This window comes from Eleutherodactylus coqui, chromosome 1 (assembly GCF_035609145.1).
Source record: "Eleutherodactylus coqui strain aEleCoq1 chromosome 1, aEleCoq1.hap1, whole genome shotgun sequence".
Classification (NCBI taxonomy): domain Eukaryota; kingdom Metazoa; phylum Chordata; class Amphibia; order Anura; family Eleutherodactylidae; genus Eleutherodactylus; species Eleutherodactylus coqui.
In genome coordinates, this window is record NC_089837.1 from 367,024,463 (window position 1) to 367,041,229 (window position 16,767).

Sequence of the window (16,767 nt, forward strand, 5' to 3'; positions counted from 1 at the left end):
CCTGGTTGGCAGACATCTGCCAGGTCCTTGGAAACTTTGAGGAGTTTACCCAGATGGTGAGCGGCGATGCTGCAATCATTAGTGTCACCATTCCTCTGCTATGCCTCTTGAGAAGTTCCCTGCAAAGCATAAAGGCAGACGCTTTGTGCTCGGAAACAGAGCCGGGGGAAGACAGTATGTCGCTGGATAGTCAGAGCACCCTCCTGTCTATATCTCAGCGCGTTGAGGAGGAGGAGGAGCATGAGGAGGATGAGGAGGAGGGGGAAGAGACAGCTTGGCCCAATGCCGAGGGTACCCATGCTGCTTGCCTGTCATCCTTTCAGCGTGTATGGCCTGAGGAGGAGGAGGAGGATGCTGAAAGTGATCTTCCTAGTGCGGACAGCCATGTGTTGCGTACAGGTACCCTGGCACACATGGCTGACTTCATGTTAGGATGCCTTTCTCATGACTCTCGCGTTACACGCATTCTGGCCACTGCGGATTACTGGGTGTACACACTGCTCGACCCACGGTATAAGGAGAACCTTTCCACTCTCATACCCGAAGAGGAAAGGGGTTCGAGAGTGATGCTATACCACAGGACCCTGGCGGACAAGCTGATGGTAAAATTCCCATCCGACAGCGCTAGTGGCCGAAGGCGCAGTTCCGAGGGCCAGGTAGCAGGGGAGGCGCAGAGATCAGGCAGCATGTGCAGCACAGGCAGGGGAACACTCTCTAAGGCCTTTGACAGCTTTATGGCTCCCCAGCAAGACTGTGTCACCGCTCCCCGTCAAGGCTGAGTCAGCGGGAGCACTGTAAAAGGATGGTGAGGGAGTACGTAGCCGATCGCACGACCGTCCTCCGTGACGCCTCTGCCACCTACAACTACTGGGTGTCGAAGCTGGACACGTGGCCTGAACTCGCGCTGTATGCCCTGGAGGTGCTTGCTTGTCCTGCGGCTAGCGTCTTGTCAGAGAGGGTGTTTAGTGCGCCTGGGGGAATCATGACGGATAAGCGTACCCGCCTGTCAACCGACAGTGCCGACAGGCTTACACTCATCAAGATGAAGAAAGCCTGGATTTCCCCAGACTTCTCTTCTCCACCAGCGGACAGCAGCGATACCTAAACAATACGTAGGCTGCACCCGCGGATGGAAGCATTGTTCTCTATCACCATCAAAAACGTGGACCTTTTAGCTTCATCAATCTGTGTATAATATTCATCCTCCTCCTCCTGCTCCTCCTCCTGAAACTTAACGTAATCACGCCGAATGGGCAATTTTTCTTAGGCCCACAAGGCTCAGTCATATAATTTTTGTAAACAATTTTTATACGTTTCAATGCTCATTAAAGCGTTGAAACTTTCACCTGAACCAATTTTAATTTTAACTGGGCTGCCTCCAGGCCTAGTTACAAATTAAGCCGCATTAACCAAAGCGATTAATGGGTTTCACCTGCCCTCTTGGTTGGGCATGGGCAATTTTTCTGAGGTACATTAGTACTGTTGGTACACCAATTTTTTGGGGCCCTCGCCTACAGTGTAATCCAATTAATTTTTTGCCCACCTGCATTAAAGCTGACGTTACCTCAGCTGTGCTGGGCACTGCAATGGGATATATTTATGTACCGCCGGTGGGTTCCAGGGAGCCACCCATGCTGTGGGTCCACAGGGAGTTGTAACTGCATGTGTCTACTTCTAAAGAACCCCAGTCTGACTGGGGCATGCAGTGTGGGCCGAAGCCCACCTGCATTAAACATGACATTACCTCAGCTGTGATGGGCAATGCAATGGGATATATTTATGTACCGCCGGTGGCTTCCTGGCACCCACCCATGCTGTGGGTCCACAGGGAGTTGTACCTGCCTGTGTCTATGAATTAAAAACCCCGGTCAGGTTGGGGCATGCAGTGTGGGCCGAAGCCCACCTGCATTTAATCTGACGTTAGCTCTGCTGTCCAGGGCACTGCAATGGGATACATTTATGTACAGCCGATGGGTTCCAGGGAGCCACCCATGCTGTGGGTGCACACGGAATTCCCATTGCGGAGTTGTACCTGCCTGTGACTATTTAAACGCGGTCTGACTGGGGCATGCAGACACCTTGACAGAATGAATAGTGTGTGGCACATAGGTTCCCCATTGCTATGCCCACGTGTGCAGCTCCTGATGGCGGTGGCACAGGATTATATTTCTCATTGCTTCTGTACAGCATTGTGGGCTATCGTCCCGCCCCTTTTAAAGAGGGTCGCTGTCTAGCTGTGCCAACCCTCTGCAGTGTGTGCCTGCGGTTCCTCCTCATGGCAGATGCACTTATAAATAGACATGAGGGTGGTGTGGCATGAGTGCAGCTGAAGGCTGCGCAGGGACACTTTGGTGTGCGCTGTGGACACTGCGTCGTTCCGGGGGGGAGGGGTTGGTCAGCATGTAACCCAGGAGAAGTGGCAGCGGAGTGTCATGCAGGCAGTGATTTTGCTTTGTTGGAGGTAGTGTGGTGCTTAGCTAAGGTATGCATTGCTAATGAGGGCTTTTCAGAAGTAAAAATTGTTGGGAGGGGGGGGGCACTCTTGCCGCTATTGTGGCTTAATAGTGGGACCTGGGAACTTGAGATGCAGCCCAACATGTAGCCCCTCGCCTGCCCTATCCGTTGCTGTGTCGTTCCCATCACTTTCTTGAATTGCCCAGATTTTCACAAATGAAAACCTTAGCGAGCATCGGCGATATACAAAAATGCTCGAGTCGCCCATTGACTTCAATGGGGTTCGTTACTCGAAACGAACCCTCGAGCATCGCGATAGTTTCGTCCCGAGTAACGAGCACTCGAGCATTTTGGTGCTCGCTCATCTCTAATTCTTAACCTTCTCATCCAATCAGATTCACCAACCTGGTTATCTCCATTCAACTTAATAATTTTATCTACTTGTTGCTGTTATTACTTATATTATTTTAATTGTTATCATTATTTTTATTCTAAATAGCTGACATTGTGCCTAAAGGACACAGTGGACCTAGCAATATTGAGTTTTTTCTGAAGTATTTTCACATATGGTGCTGACTTATTTTTATTTGCATACAGCTAATTTGCTTTTTTCATGTTTATAATTTGAATCTACTTGACATTTTTTAGGCAGGTTACAGACAGAAAATACATTTACAGATAATATTGATGTTTTTTTTTTTAATTATTTTTCTGTCTATGGACATTTGGCTGTTTCCATAACTTCCACAGCTACATCTTCATTTACTCTCTCCCTGGATGTTACAATCAGCAGGAATTTTCTTATTATCTCATGTCTTCTAGCTTGTTGTTGGACAAGTTGCTATGCAACTTTCCTAGAATTGATCCATTATAGGGGGTCAGCTGACCCCACTGCTCAGCTCATCCTTGTTTGGGGAGGAGTTCTTCCTTCGTTAGCCTCTCTCTAAATATTTCTGACTTTTTCAGTGTGCCGCTTGTTATAGCATATGCTGTGTTCATTTAAATCCCATAGTCATAATTTGCTTCTAGTCTTGTATTTCTAGCCTCGCTTTTGACTACTGTCAATATAATTTGCACCTGTGGTTTTCTAGTCCAGTCCTTGCTTCTATCAATTTAGTTTGCTTGCTTCCTCTAGTAATATAGTATGTTAGGCTGAATGAAGACAAACGTCTAGGATGAGAATACCAATGAAATAAAGGAAACATAGAGTCACTACTAAAAGCATGTCTCTCTTTGGTGGACCTAGCATCTCCATAGATTACATCAGAGATCCCGAACATTTTATACCTTATGAGCCATATGCAACTTTGAATGATAGTCAGAAGCCAAAGTAATGTAAAAATGCTAAATGTAAAGAAAATAAATGTGAAGAAACACACAATCCTGAAATTTCAATGTGCAGATTGAAATTTCAGTTTGAAATGTGACACAATGGTATTATAACACCAAACTGATGCTATTCTGGATATACAGTATGTTGGTAATATTGCTAATGTGGAGGCCATCATAGTTAGTGCATACGGTTATAACCCAGGGCTCCTGTGCTGACATCATACACATTTAACAGTCTTAGTTCATATGAATATGATAATTCCTGTGTGAGTCATTTACATATATATCAGACACCCATCTAGTAGTATGTTGGACCTCCATTAGCCTTCATAATTGTTGCGATTTGCTCTGGCATAGCCAGTGCAGACAGGATAACTTCTTGCAGTTGTCATAAATTAGATCAAGGTACTGACATACTCTGAATAGTTGAGGAGAAGAGTTCATCCATTCATGCTGATTGCGCCAAATTTTGCCCCTCTGTTTAGCATGGTGTAGCAGAAATATGAATTTACATGCCCAGGTGTTGTTTTTTTTCCACTGCTCAGTGATACCATTTTTGTGCTCTTTTAACCACAGTAGTTTTGACTTTCTGTTTCTCCTAACACTATTACTTAAACTGGTTGTCTGCTGTTAGAGCCCATCCCTGCTAAGGAACAAGTTATGCATTCACAGACATTAGTTGGAGTACCAGCATCGTATTCAGCTGAAATCTACTTGACTGTGCATTGCAATGTTTGTTTGGCAGAATGATTCTTGATATCTCTCTCTGACCCTTGTCGTAGATGAATTGTTTACATCTGGAGGATCCTTTTTCACTGGATGTCGTTTGTCAATTACACCATTTTTGGCATACTATCAAAACTGTTGCAAGAGAAAACGTCAGAAGATTGGTACTTTTTGAAATACTGACCTCAGCAATTCTAGCATCAATGACCATGCCTCGTTTACAGTCACTCAAATGGGTTGATTTTTCTAATTTGGTCAGTGATGCTAGAATAGCTGAGGTCAATATTTTAATAACTGGCAACTGCCAACATCATACTAAGGCTGCATTCCCACGAATGTATATCGGCTCGGTTTTCACGCTGAGCCGATATACATCCTCCCCATCTGCAGGGGGGAGAGGATGGAAGAGCCAGGAGCAGGAACTGAGCTCCCGCCCCCTCTCTGCCTCCTCTCCGCCCCTCTGCACTATTTGCAATGGGGAGAGGTGGGGCGGGGCGGGGCTAATTTGCAGAATTTAGCCCCGCCCCCGTCCCACCTACTTTCATTGCAAATAGTGCAGAAGGGCAGAGAGGAGGCAGAGAGGGGGCGGGAGCTCAGTTCCTGCTCCTGGCTCTTCCATCCTCCTCCCCTGCACACGAGGACAACGTATATCGGCTCGGCGTGAAAACCGAGCCGATATACGTTCGTGGGAATGCAACCCACTGCAGTCAGCAAATCAGTTCACTAGGGGGGATTTCTGACAAGCTGACTTGCCACAACCCTTCAGGTATTAGGCAAACTCTATTAGTTTTGTCCAGAATATTTAAAGCTCATTCATAGCAATACATCTTGGCTTCCTATGAAATTTGATCTGTGGTGACACTGCAGAGAAATTAAATGCTTGCTGCCAAACAACCCGCAGATTACATCTGATCATTGGGGTAACAATAGTGGGATACCTTGTGATGAACTTATGAAGAACCCGTTTAATAGAAAGTGATTATCTAAACAGTCTACCTCTTTAATAAATGTTAGTGTTCTTTCTGCAAAAAAAATCAAATGTTTGACAAACATTGTTTGTACATTTTTTTAAAGCCTTCAGTTTTTTTTAACTATTAACTATATAACAGAGTAGGATACATTTCAGAAACAGAGCAAACAAAAACAGAAAGCACAGACATTTACAGACAAAGCACATAATTCCCATCCACTGATATTACAAATCTGCTCACTACTTTAAATCAAAACAGAGCAGAAAAACAGGCCTAATGAAAAAATATATATAATATTATAATTGTTATTATACTAATAGTTAGTGCCACAAACTTCCAATAAAATATATAAAGCTATAGAATGTCGAGGATATTTTCTCTACATTTACTTATTTGCTATAATTTGCACTTTGAATGTGCTAATACAGCTTTTGGTGCACTTGAGCAGTCAACTTTTATGCATTTTTCTAAGTTCTGCACTGGTCTAATCACGTCAAGACATGTTTTTTTTTTTCTATTTTCAGGCACAAACAATCCACAAATGTTTTTTTGATAAATACACAAGCAGTGTGCTTTTAATGGAGAAAGTGGCCAGGCGTGAAGAACTTCCCCTGAATTTAGGACACATAAAATAAGAGTTTTTGATGCAAGAACAGCCTGGCTGTACTTCCCAATAAAGTCAGTAAAGTTGTGGCCTCATTTTTTTCAAACATTTTACCATACTGGTAAACTTTTATTGTATACCTAAAATATAAATATATATATATATATATATATATATATATATATATATATATATATATATATACATATATATATATATATATATATATATATATATATATATATATATATATATATATATATATATATAAGGAGAGCCTTGTCAAAGTGAAAATGCGTTCTTTACAGCAAACATATATGTATATGAACAATCTATAAATCCTGGTCCATCATGATTTTCTCATCAGTAAAATCAAAATGATCCTCAAGGCAGATGGCACCATTAAATCTAACAGTTTAACTGTAGAGTGACTTCAACTCAGAGGCAAAAGTAAGTGTACGAAGCAGCAGATTGGATGGGGTTATTACAGTGTTTATGCATGTTTTGCAGGTAATAAATCTTCCCTCACATAATCAGTGTGTGCCTTCCCTGCAATGATATTAACACAGCAAGCAACGCAGAGGCCAGGTTCTATATGCATTTAACTATTTGGGGAAACATATTTTGCTTATTCTGACAACCTTCCTAAATTAAAACACAACAATTATGTTGAATTCCTATATAAATTAATAACTAACCCATTTAGGCGGAATGCACATGGCTGGGTCGGATTCCGCAGCAGAATCTGACCATGTGCCCGGCTGATGATCTCTGCATACCTGTCTGGATTCTTGTTATCTGTGCTGTGGGTGTGCCAGTGTGCCGACGGACATGGGCAGTACAGATAACGCCGCACTATCGCTAGGCGATAATGCAGGTCTTAGGCCTTAGTCAGACGGGCGTTTTTTCGCGCGATTTGCGGATCGCATGACGGATGCGCATCCGCAAATCGCGTGACCGGTGCCCGAAAATCGCCCGAAAATCTGCTCCTAGCCGCGTTTCATTAGAAACGGGCCAGAGCTGTCCAGCGCATTGCATTCAATGGAGCGAGCCAATCAGGGGGCAGGTCTGACTCACACCCCCTTCACACCCACTGCAGGCCGGCCGTACAGAACTCCGGCTGCCGGGAGCAGGTGAGTATATATATATATTTTTTATTTTAACACATTTCTGGATGAATTGCAGGGAAGGGCTTATATATTTAAGCCCTTCCTGACAATTCATCCCGCGATCGCCGGCAGCCCATTGCTTTCAATGGAGTCGGCTGTATTGCCGGCTCCATTGAATTCAATGGGCAAACATCGTTCTTCTCTGCCACAGCTGAGAAGAAGGATTTGTCTTCTACATGTTCTAAATGGGGTCGGCGCTGCTGCCGCCGGCCCCATTGAGCGCATATAGAGAAGAGAACAGGAATCGCAGATCTGCGATTCCTGTTCTATAATTTATCGGACGAGCGCATAAAAAGCGCTCATGTGTCCGATACCATTGCAAAGCAATGGTTTTATAAAATCGCCAGACGCATGCGCATGCGCAAATCGCGGCAAAAAACGCCCGTCTGACTAAGGCCTTACAGCCATTCCTCAATGATGATTGCAGAAGGGCCACGGGTGGTACAGTTTCCATTGACTTCAATGGAAGCCGTCCAAATGGTATGTAGCGCAACATAGAGCATGCTTCAATTTTCAACCCTCGAGTGGAAAATCACAATTGATTTTTACTTTTGGGCATGAAAACCCGCTTTTACATTGCATGCTTATGGCAGGTATTTGCTGCGGAATACTAAGGCAGACGCCCGCTCCGGATTCCACAATGCAAATCCGGCCATGTGCATTAGCTTATTTTAAAGCACCATTAATTCCTGGCCACTGTACGTAAGAAGACTTCCCAGTACATAACAATGGAAAAACAAGAATAAACATGACTAAATGAGTGTCAGACTGGTACAGAGGGAGAGGACACTGCCTGTAGAGGTTTAAAGTCTACTAAGGTATGGTAGGTTCATCAAATGGTAGGTTAGTGGCAACAGGGAATATTGTAGGTTGTAGGCTTTTATGAAGAAGTGAGTTTGCAAGTTGCTTTTGAAGGTTTCATGGTGTGTAGGAGTTATTATTTGTGGTAGTGAGTTCCAGAATTTGGGGGATGAAATTTTGTTTTTAATGCCAATTTTGTTTGTTAATGTAATGATGAGATTGCTATTTCACAAATTCCTTACACACATAGTGGATTTTGGACATTGCAAGGAAAATCTGCAGATTTGCATATGTATATATGTGAGGGCTTATTTACATGGGCGTTGACTCTCTGCCTCTCTCGTCCCCTCTGGCTGTTTGCAATGGGAGGGTGCTGGATGGGGGTGGGGCTAAGCTCTTGGCCCCTCCTTGACCCTTGTCCACAGCCAGCAATGGGAGGTGGCAAGACGGGGTAGAGCTTAGCTCTGCCCCTTCCTATTGTCAACAGCCAGAAGGGAGGAGAGAGGAGGAGAGAACGGGGAGTGAGTTTAGCAGTCACGCTGCTAAACTACCTCCCTTCTCAGATTACTGTCATTGGCTCAAATAGGAGTCTATGCAGTGGCTGGTGTAATGGTGCCCGGCGCTATATTTTCCGCCCGGGTGCTTTTACGCCACAGGAATATGCCTGTGTGATCTAAAGCATTTGAATCCAATGCATCAAATGGTAGCATTTATCAGCCGGCCGTGAAAACAGTGGCCGATATACGCTCGTGTGAATAAGCCCTTATAGTACTAAACTTTTTCACACCAGTTCTACATATTCCATTTAACTTTTCTTCTGGAACCAGAATGGTACCACATATAGTTCTGTATTCTCTTTCATTTGATACTTGACTTCTGATTTACATCTAGTTTAATTGACTTTTCTTCTGCCTCAACCAAAATATCTTGCTGACTATTTGTTGTTTGACCTTTGCCTGTTTTCTATTACTCTCCATCTGCTGTAACCAACTAATTGCCTACTTTTGACTATGATTTTGACTGCTGTTTCTGTACCATATGCATCTTCTTCTCATTGCTATGAGTAACCATTTGCTCTGGTGAGTTTCTTAATATTATGTTAGATGCATTCTATAGCCAAAGAGGGAATTAAGGTCGTGGAGCCAGCAGAATACTATTGTTTAATAGTTGGGGACCAATATGGCCAAGTTATTTATTGGGGTATAACTGGTGGCATCCTGTTTAGCAATTGATTGAGGGAAACTACAATGCAAATGATCATTTTCACTGTAAAGTGAAATCTCTGTGGCCAGAAATGGTCTTTCAAAGCCCAGTCTGGGATCTCGTTCCGTCAACTGAAGATTCTCTAGTAGTGCATTGAAAATGGTTTGTAAAAATAAGACAACCCTTGTGATCTTTGTTATCAAAGAATAATTTAGGCATCTAACATACAATTATAATCCTATGTAATATTAACTACTTGTTAGAATGTGGAAATAGGAAAAATAACTTTGATATTATATTTTTTAATGATTGCATAGTAAACAAAAACTAATATTTTTTTTTCTAAAAGTAGAACTACTTCTATTTCTTTATATGACATTGCTTTGTGATTTTGTGGAACAGGTTGGTCTTAATAGCCAATCCAACCTACATCATTCTCATCCTGCTTAAAATGGAAACTTGGTAAGCAGCACAGCAGATAGGAATGACTGTTTCACCAGGGCTCTGTATGTTGATGTAACAAGCATGCTTATCTGAAAGCAAGTAATTGATTTTCATCCGAATACTGTCATATTTTCCTTGCATTCCTCTTGGGCATATTTCCATTTTTTCACGACTTATATCCACAGCTGCTACTTTACAGGCTAAAGTGATAATGTCTCTTGAGTTGTGTTAGTAAATGAATAGATTATCATTTAATTACAGTAATTCTAATTAAATATTCAGATACTTAAATACAGTCCATATTACGATTAAAAAGCAACAATAATGCTATAATGCAGTATTGAGTCCCATAAAATAACCCTATAGAAAATATTGTATATGCATGCTTATTAAACAAAAATGTTCATGATATTTATGTTTTAAAATATAGCGCAAGAGTTGGGGAAATAATTAGATTTGAAAATGTATTTTTTTATAGCACTCAGTTTAAATGGTTTTCAATTAGCCAAAATGTGTTTTATATACATAAAAGTCTGTCGCACATATGCAGTCAGGGGCGTAACTATAGGGGATGCAGAGGATGCGATTGCACCCGGGCCCAGAAGCCTTAGGGGCCTGTAAGGCCTCTCTTCTCCATATAGGGAGCCTAGTAACATGAATAAAGCATTATATTTGGGGGCCCTATTACAAATTTTGCATTGGAGTCCAGAAGCTTAAAGTTACGCCTCTATATGCAGTTATGGTATAAAACACTAAACTAGTTATTTCAACCTGCTTGTATACAGTAGTTTTGTTGCAAGACCCCTTGACAATAAATAAAGGGCTCAGGGAAAAGAATGACCAAAGTCTATTTGTTTGCATTTTTAAATATTATACATGCAATATAATGTTGGATAGTGTGTTGGTGTAGGCAGATGGAACAATACCTCTGCAGTGCCACTTATTAGAAGGCAGCATTCCTGCAAGTCAATGTTCAACTCTTTATACAAGCCTTGTAAAAATGACTGGGAATTGAAAGCCACGCCAAAATCCATACACAGACAACTGTTACAGGGCATTTTCCTCTCATCAGTGTGCAGTAGGTTTCTGGCTTGGCTAGCGAGAGGCCTGTGATGTGGGTCAGGAACGTTATATTTTCTCTTTGGGGAAAGCACCTAGAAGGTGAGAGAGTCAGGAGACTTATAAGGCCATTCATGCTCCTCTGGGAAATATGCAAATAAGGCAGATGGAGTAATACCTCTGCAGTGGCAACTATTAGAAGGCAACATTCCTGCAAGCCAATGTTAGACTCTTTATACAAGCCCTGTAACAATGACTGGGAATTGAAAGTCAAACCAGAATACACTGATCAGGGGCAAACAGCTGTCCGTGTATGTATTCTGGCTTGGCTTTCAATTTCCAGTCATTGTTACAAGGCTTGGATAAAGAGTCTAACATTGCCTTGCAGAAATGCTGCCTTCTAATACTTGGTGCTGCAGAGGTATTGTTCCATCTCTCTTATTTGCATATTACTCAGAGGAGCATGAATGACCTTATAAGTCTCCTCACTCACTCACCTTCTATGTGCTCTACTTAAGGAGAAAAGTTGGTGCAGGCTGATGAATGTCCAAAGCTGTGCAAAGAAAACACAGTTACTGAAAGGATGATCAGAGTTCACTGCACGTGAAACAGAAGCGGACAATGTCAATGATTAAGGAAAAGGCAAAAACATTTTATTTTTATTACATAACTTTCAGCCATGTTTTCCGCTTTAGAAATGTTCCATGCATGTATTACAGTGTCCAAATTATCATTTCATTGTATACTTGAGCTTGAGAAATGATCAATTTTCTGTAAAAAAAAAAAAAAGGACTTTGATCAATCTTTCCCCAAGTCTTTCAAGTTAATGCGACTGGAAACCTCAGTGATCAGTTGCAATTTTTGTGGAAATTCAATAGTAATGCAGCACTAGTGAAATGAAGCATTACATTGTGTCCATTTAAATAGTGTACTATTCATATAATGGGCAGATGTGCAGAGTCCTCCAGAGTAAGAATTGGGAACTCTTATATTAAAGGGGTTGTCTCGAGGAAGCAGTGAAATTTTTTTTTTGCCCAGTCCCCCTAATTAAGCATACATTACTAAGCCCCCCTGTAAATGACTTTTGTAGCTGGTTTGTACTTACAGTTCCAGCGTTTCAGCAACTTATAAAAAGTTTCCCCAAGATGGCCACCGGCTCTTTTCCCGTCACTTGCTGTAGCCCGACGTGCGCGCTCCCGAGACACTACCAGCTGTGTCTCCCTGACAACCAGACGCCCCGCAGCCACCGACCGGACCCCGGGATTGAACGCCGCCGACCAGTCACCCACCGCCAGGCAGCAGGTAACCGGCGCTAGGCCCCGGCTCCCCCGCGCTAGCCCCGGCTTCCCCGCGCTACGCCCCGGCTCCCCAGCGCTACGCCCCGGCTCCCCAGCGGTAGGCTCCGGGGCCCAGCGGTAGGCGCCGGGGCCACAGCGGCAGTCAGTCACGCGTCACCCCCGTCAGTCCGTCACCCATCACTTACCTGGGCGGCTGGGCTGGGCTGGGCGGCTCTGCTGGGCGGCTCTGCACCTTCCTCTAAGAGAGGATGGTAGCAGAATGGCCGCTTCAGCGCGCTCCCGAGAAGATACAGCTCGTCTGCGTATGCGCAGAAGAGCTGTAGCGGCGAGCACACTGAAGCGGCTCGTGCTCAGAGCAGAAGACCAGACTGCGCAAGCGCGTCTAAAAAAGCAAGCCGCCAGCGAATTTAGACGGAACCATGGAGACGAGGACGCCAGCAACGGAGCAGGTAAGTGAATAACTTCTGTATGGCTCATATTTAATGCACGATGTATATTACAAAGTGCATTAATATGGCCATACAGAAGTGTATAACCCCACTTGATTTCGCGAGACAACCCCTTTAACTCAGTATTTCCTCAAAGAGTATTTAAAATGAGTTTTAAAACCAGACAATTATTTTTATCTGGCCAAACATATAAAAGAGCTGTCACATGCAGATTCATTCGGACCAAAAGACATTGCCTCTAACTTCCTTTTAAGCATACAAGTTTGGATTGCTGGAAGGAAAACACAGAATGGGGCATGTTAACCCTTTGCAATCCAATTTTGAATTCAGGGTTTCCTAGGGGGGCTTTCTCTTTCTGCCATTTTACAATGGTGCCATCTGCTGGCTAGAGCCAGTACTGCAGTATGTGACATGCCAGAGAGGCCCCCGACAACAAAGCGGCCAGTCATATACAGTAAGAATATCCTGCCGGATGTCTTCCGACATCGGAGCTGTACAGGCTTCAATCAGAATGTTGGAGGACGTCATACAGTGGATTAGAAAGAGTTAAAATCCACTTATGGGAGGCAGAGGGGTTACCCTCTTATGTTTGACTGCTTATGGCTAGCTACAATGAAATATAAGGTGAGCACCATGACAGGATAGTCTGAAGGTCATGATGAGGTAATCCACAAGTACCCTATCCATTCACTGCTTATGATATAATAAAAGATAAGAAACTATGTGTGCATACATTTCATTTGCAAGTTTGCAAAGTGTAATAAACTTAAAGAATAAAGGTTGGAATCAAATTATATTACAACTGAAAGGAGCCTTTAGAAATGTTTTCAGTTTTAACATCAATTGACACCTTTGATTCTGACCTTTTCTTATCAGCATAAGAAATTATTGAATAAGTCATCCATTGTAGCACTAATAAGCTTACAAACAGCTGAAAGCAACCTGACCTCTAATTTATACAAGAACTGTCATGTGTGCAGCATGTTCCCACATTGACAATACGGGCCAACAGTACTGAAAATATATGATCATTTTTTGCTTTGCTAAGATGGTACATTTAGAGAAGTATAGTAATATGATCATTAACTACATTTCTGTTCTTAAGAAGTAAAAAGGCATCAACCTGCAGACCTTTTGTGACTATGATTGTTAGTTTCTTCCTGCAGGCGTTAGCAAAGTGTGGTCATCTGGGAAATGAGTTCATGCAGTGGACAGGAACAAGAGCGGATGTTTGTTTGGATATGATATGTACTGAATACGATTTCGGACAATAAGCCTTCCATTTAGCCTTGCTCCTGAACAAGCAATACCACATTAGATGTTAAATGGTGTACGTCAGTTTTCTTTCTCTTTTCTTGGTAACCAGCAGTACAAAGCAAATATCTATATGTCATACAAATTCAGCTGAAAACCTCTTCTGCTATGCTTCTATAAACACGTCCCATTCTCCTTTGTAGTCTAAGGTTGTTTCTATTGAAGATTTATCAATATAGTTGTACAGTATATTGGATTGTTCTGAATATCAAATCTACCAGAAAGAAACATAGTAAACGAGGTGATGCTTTTATAGCGCAGAAGCATTAGCACACTATTCCAACTATATCTCTGTATACTTTACTCAGTGCCAACAATATCATGGGAACCCCTCAAACTAGAATATTCTAGAAGAGTAACAAAATATAGGTCTTTATTTCTATTTTCCTAGCTTATTTCAAACATTTCAATGATACTGTAAGTTTAAGCATTTAAAGGAGTATTCCCATCTTGGCTTTGTAAGAAGTAACCAAGCAATTCCAGCCTGCGCTATAGAAGTAGCTCTCATTGAAGTGAATGGGAGTTACGGAAACAAAGTTGCACGGTGCACTAAGCTGTTTTTGTAACTGCTCAAGTTTTTTGGTGCCAATATATATCCCCCTCTGTATTTCAGGAATTTATTAAGAAGGTGATGGAATTTAAGGATATATCTCCTACTGTTCCTACATTAATTGTGGGTGATTTTAATAATTGTTTGGATCCCTGTTCGGATAGGTTTAATAAAGGCCCTATAGAGTCTCTTGTCCTCAACTAGTTTTGTACATTTTTTAATGGGTTTAGGTTTATGTGATCACTGGAGGTTGAGAAATCCAGAAGTTTGACAATGCCCTTGTTATTCCAGTTCACATAATACACTTTCTAGAATAGATTTCCCAATAGGTACTCCATCTATGCTTCCTTATGTTCGTAGAGTGGACTGTCTACCACAAACTATGACTGATCACTTTCTATCTGACTAGCTCAGATTTACTTGGGTTTATCTATTCTCATATTAGTCAGTGAGCCCTCTTAACCTTACTTGTCATTGATTAAAAATGGTGGCTTCTTGCTCAGCGCTTCACCTTCTAAATGAAGCGTGAAGTGGGGGACGTTTACACATAACGAAAAGGCAGCAATCCAGTTTTTATTCTGACTGAAAGTCAACGATAATGACAAGTGAAAAAATGTTGAGAATTTTTTTTCACATTTACACTGAAGGATTATCACTCGAATTCTTTCTTTTGAATGAATTTTGAGCAATAATTGTTACATGTAAATGGGCCTTAAGAGTGCATTCAGACAGGCGTGTTTATGTGCGTACATATGTGTGCACATAACCACGCGTATATACAATGAATGGCCAAGCGAGGTCTGTGCTTGGCTGAGCGCTCAGCTGTCAGTCAATCAATGGCTGAGCGCCGCCTGCTGAAAGAACTTGATTACAGTCATGGGACGCAAACGGTTAGACATGCCTGAACCTCAGCAGCGGCGGAGAGGTAAGTATGTATGTTTTGTTTTGTTTTTTATTACAGGAAGGATTGATTTTCAGGGAAGGGCTTAAATTTAAAGCCCTTCCCTAAAAAGTCACTGCAGGGGTTGGCAGCAGACCATTGCCTTCAATGGGGCTGCGGTTGCTGCGTTTGCCCCCATTGAAAGCCATGCTGCACGAACCTGCATTCACGTGTGTTTGTGCACGTATGTAGGCACGCCGGTTTTGTGCGCACTTACATATGCACCAGCACACGCTCATCTGAATGCACCTGTCAGCTAGTATTAACTTATGTTGTTATTCCTTTCAATTTGACCAGCTCAGAATTACTTCAGCTCATGTATTTTCATACTAGTCAGTTCTTTAGTGAGCATAATTCCTGTGATAATATAATATGGACAGTACCAAACAAAAACATTAGAGGGGCACACTGACATTATATTACCGTTACTGATAATGATTAGAGGCTCTTTACAGTTGCAATAGAGATCACCACTCATCATTCTGCCTGTATACTTATGGTATGTAGTTTATTTAGGTAAGTACAGAATACAGGCAGCAATGGCAGTGTACGCTCTGCAGAAAGACATGGTACAGTCTTTATTTGGTCATGTGATGCTGTGTTGATGCATCATGAGAGTGTTCGTAGAGTATAAAAAAAAGTGAACTGCGGAAATTTCAGCATCAAGATAGTGCCTAATAAGCATCAGACAGTAGGCTGCAGTGCATAGAAGTGACTGCAATATACCATGGTGATGTCCAGAGTGTGAAAGTCAAACAATTGAGGGGGGCAAGGATGGAAAAATGTGTTTTCACTGGAGTGCGTCTTTTAATTGAGCCACGTCACACTCTGATGTACATGCAAGAGGCATGTGTTCTAGCCTTGTTCTGCATTAGTTAATTAAACATTACCATAGTGTTATGGCTGTGATGTTGAACTCTATTTTGTACAAGGTTTGTAAAACCTTCAGAAAAGTGTTGTTACTCTGTAACACCGATCTAATATCTGCAATATTTCTGATAGCTTTCTATACTTAGCCCCATCCCACATTACGCACCTGTCAACTAACATCTATGTGGAAGGAGGTAATTAACATGGTTGATGATATTGCTGGCTTGAAAAAATTATTGTATCATGGACATAGCAGCCAATTGACAATACTGTATATACTAATGGCAAATAATTGGAAGTACAAAGTCTTTACAATCTAAAGGTGAAAAGCACAAATAATGTGGTGGCTAATTTTTCTATCACTGATGTGTTCATTTAAATCCTATGACATACAATGCCTATGCTCAGAAGAATTTACTCCAATGGTTTGGTGAGGTTGGACAAAGTGTTGCTTATCTAAAATGTCAAATAAATTGTTCACATATTTGTGACATTCCAGCTATATCAGAAACAGTATGGCTTTCTTGCTTTGTGCTAATTCCATTTATACTAATGTTTCTTTCAGCACATTGAATTCCATTAG

The 16,767-nt window shown here is 42.1% G+C and overlaps 1 protein-coding gene across 1 annotated transcript in view; it reads right to left on the reverse strand.

The window, feature by feature from the left end:
• The window catches only part of DMD (dystrophin), a 2,524,637-nt gene that overhangs the window by 2,158,914 nt on the left and 348,956 nt on the right, over positions 1-16,767 (reverse strand). The gene's annotated exons all lie outside the window — the stretch shown is intronic.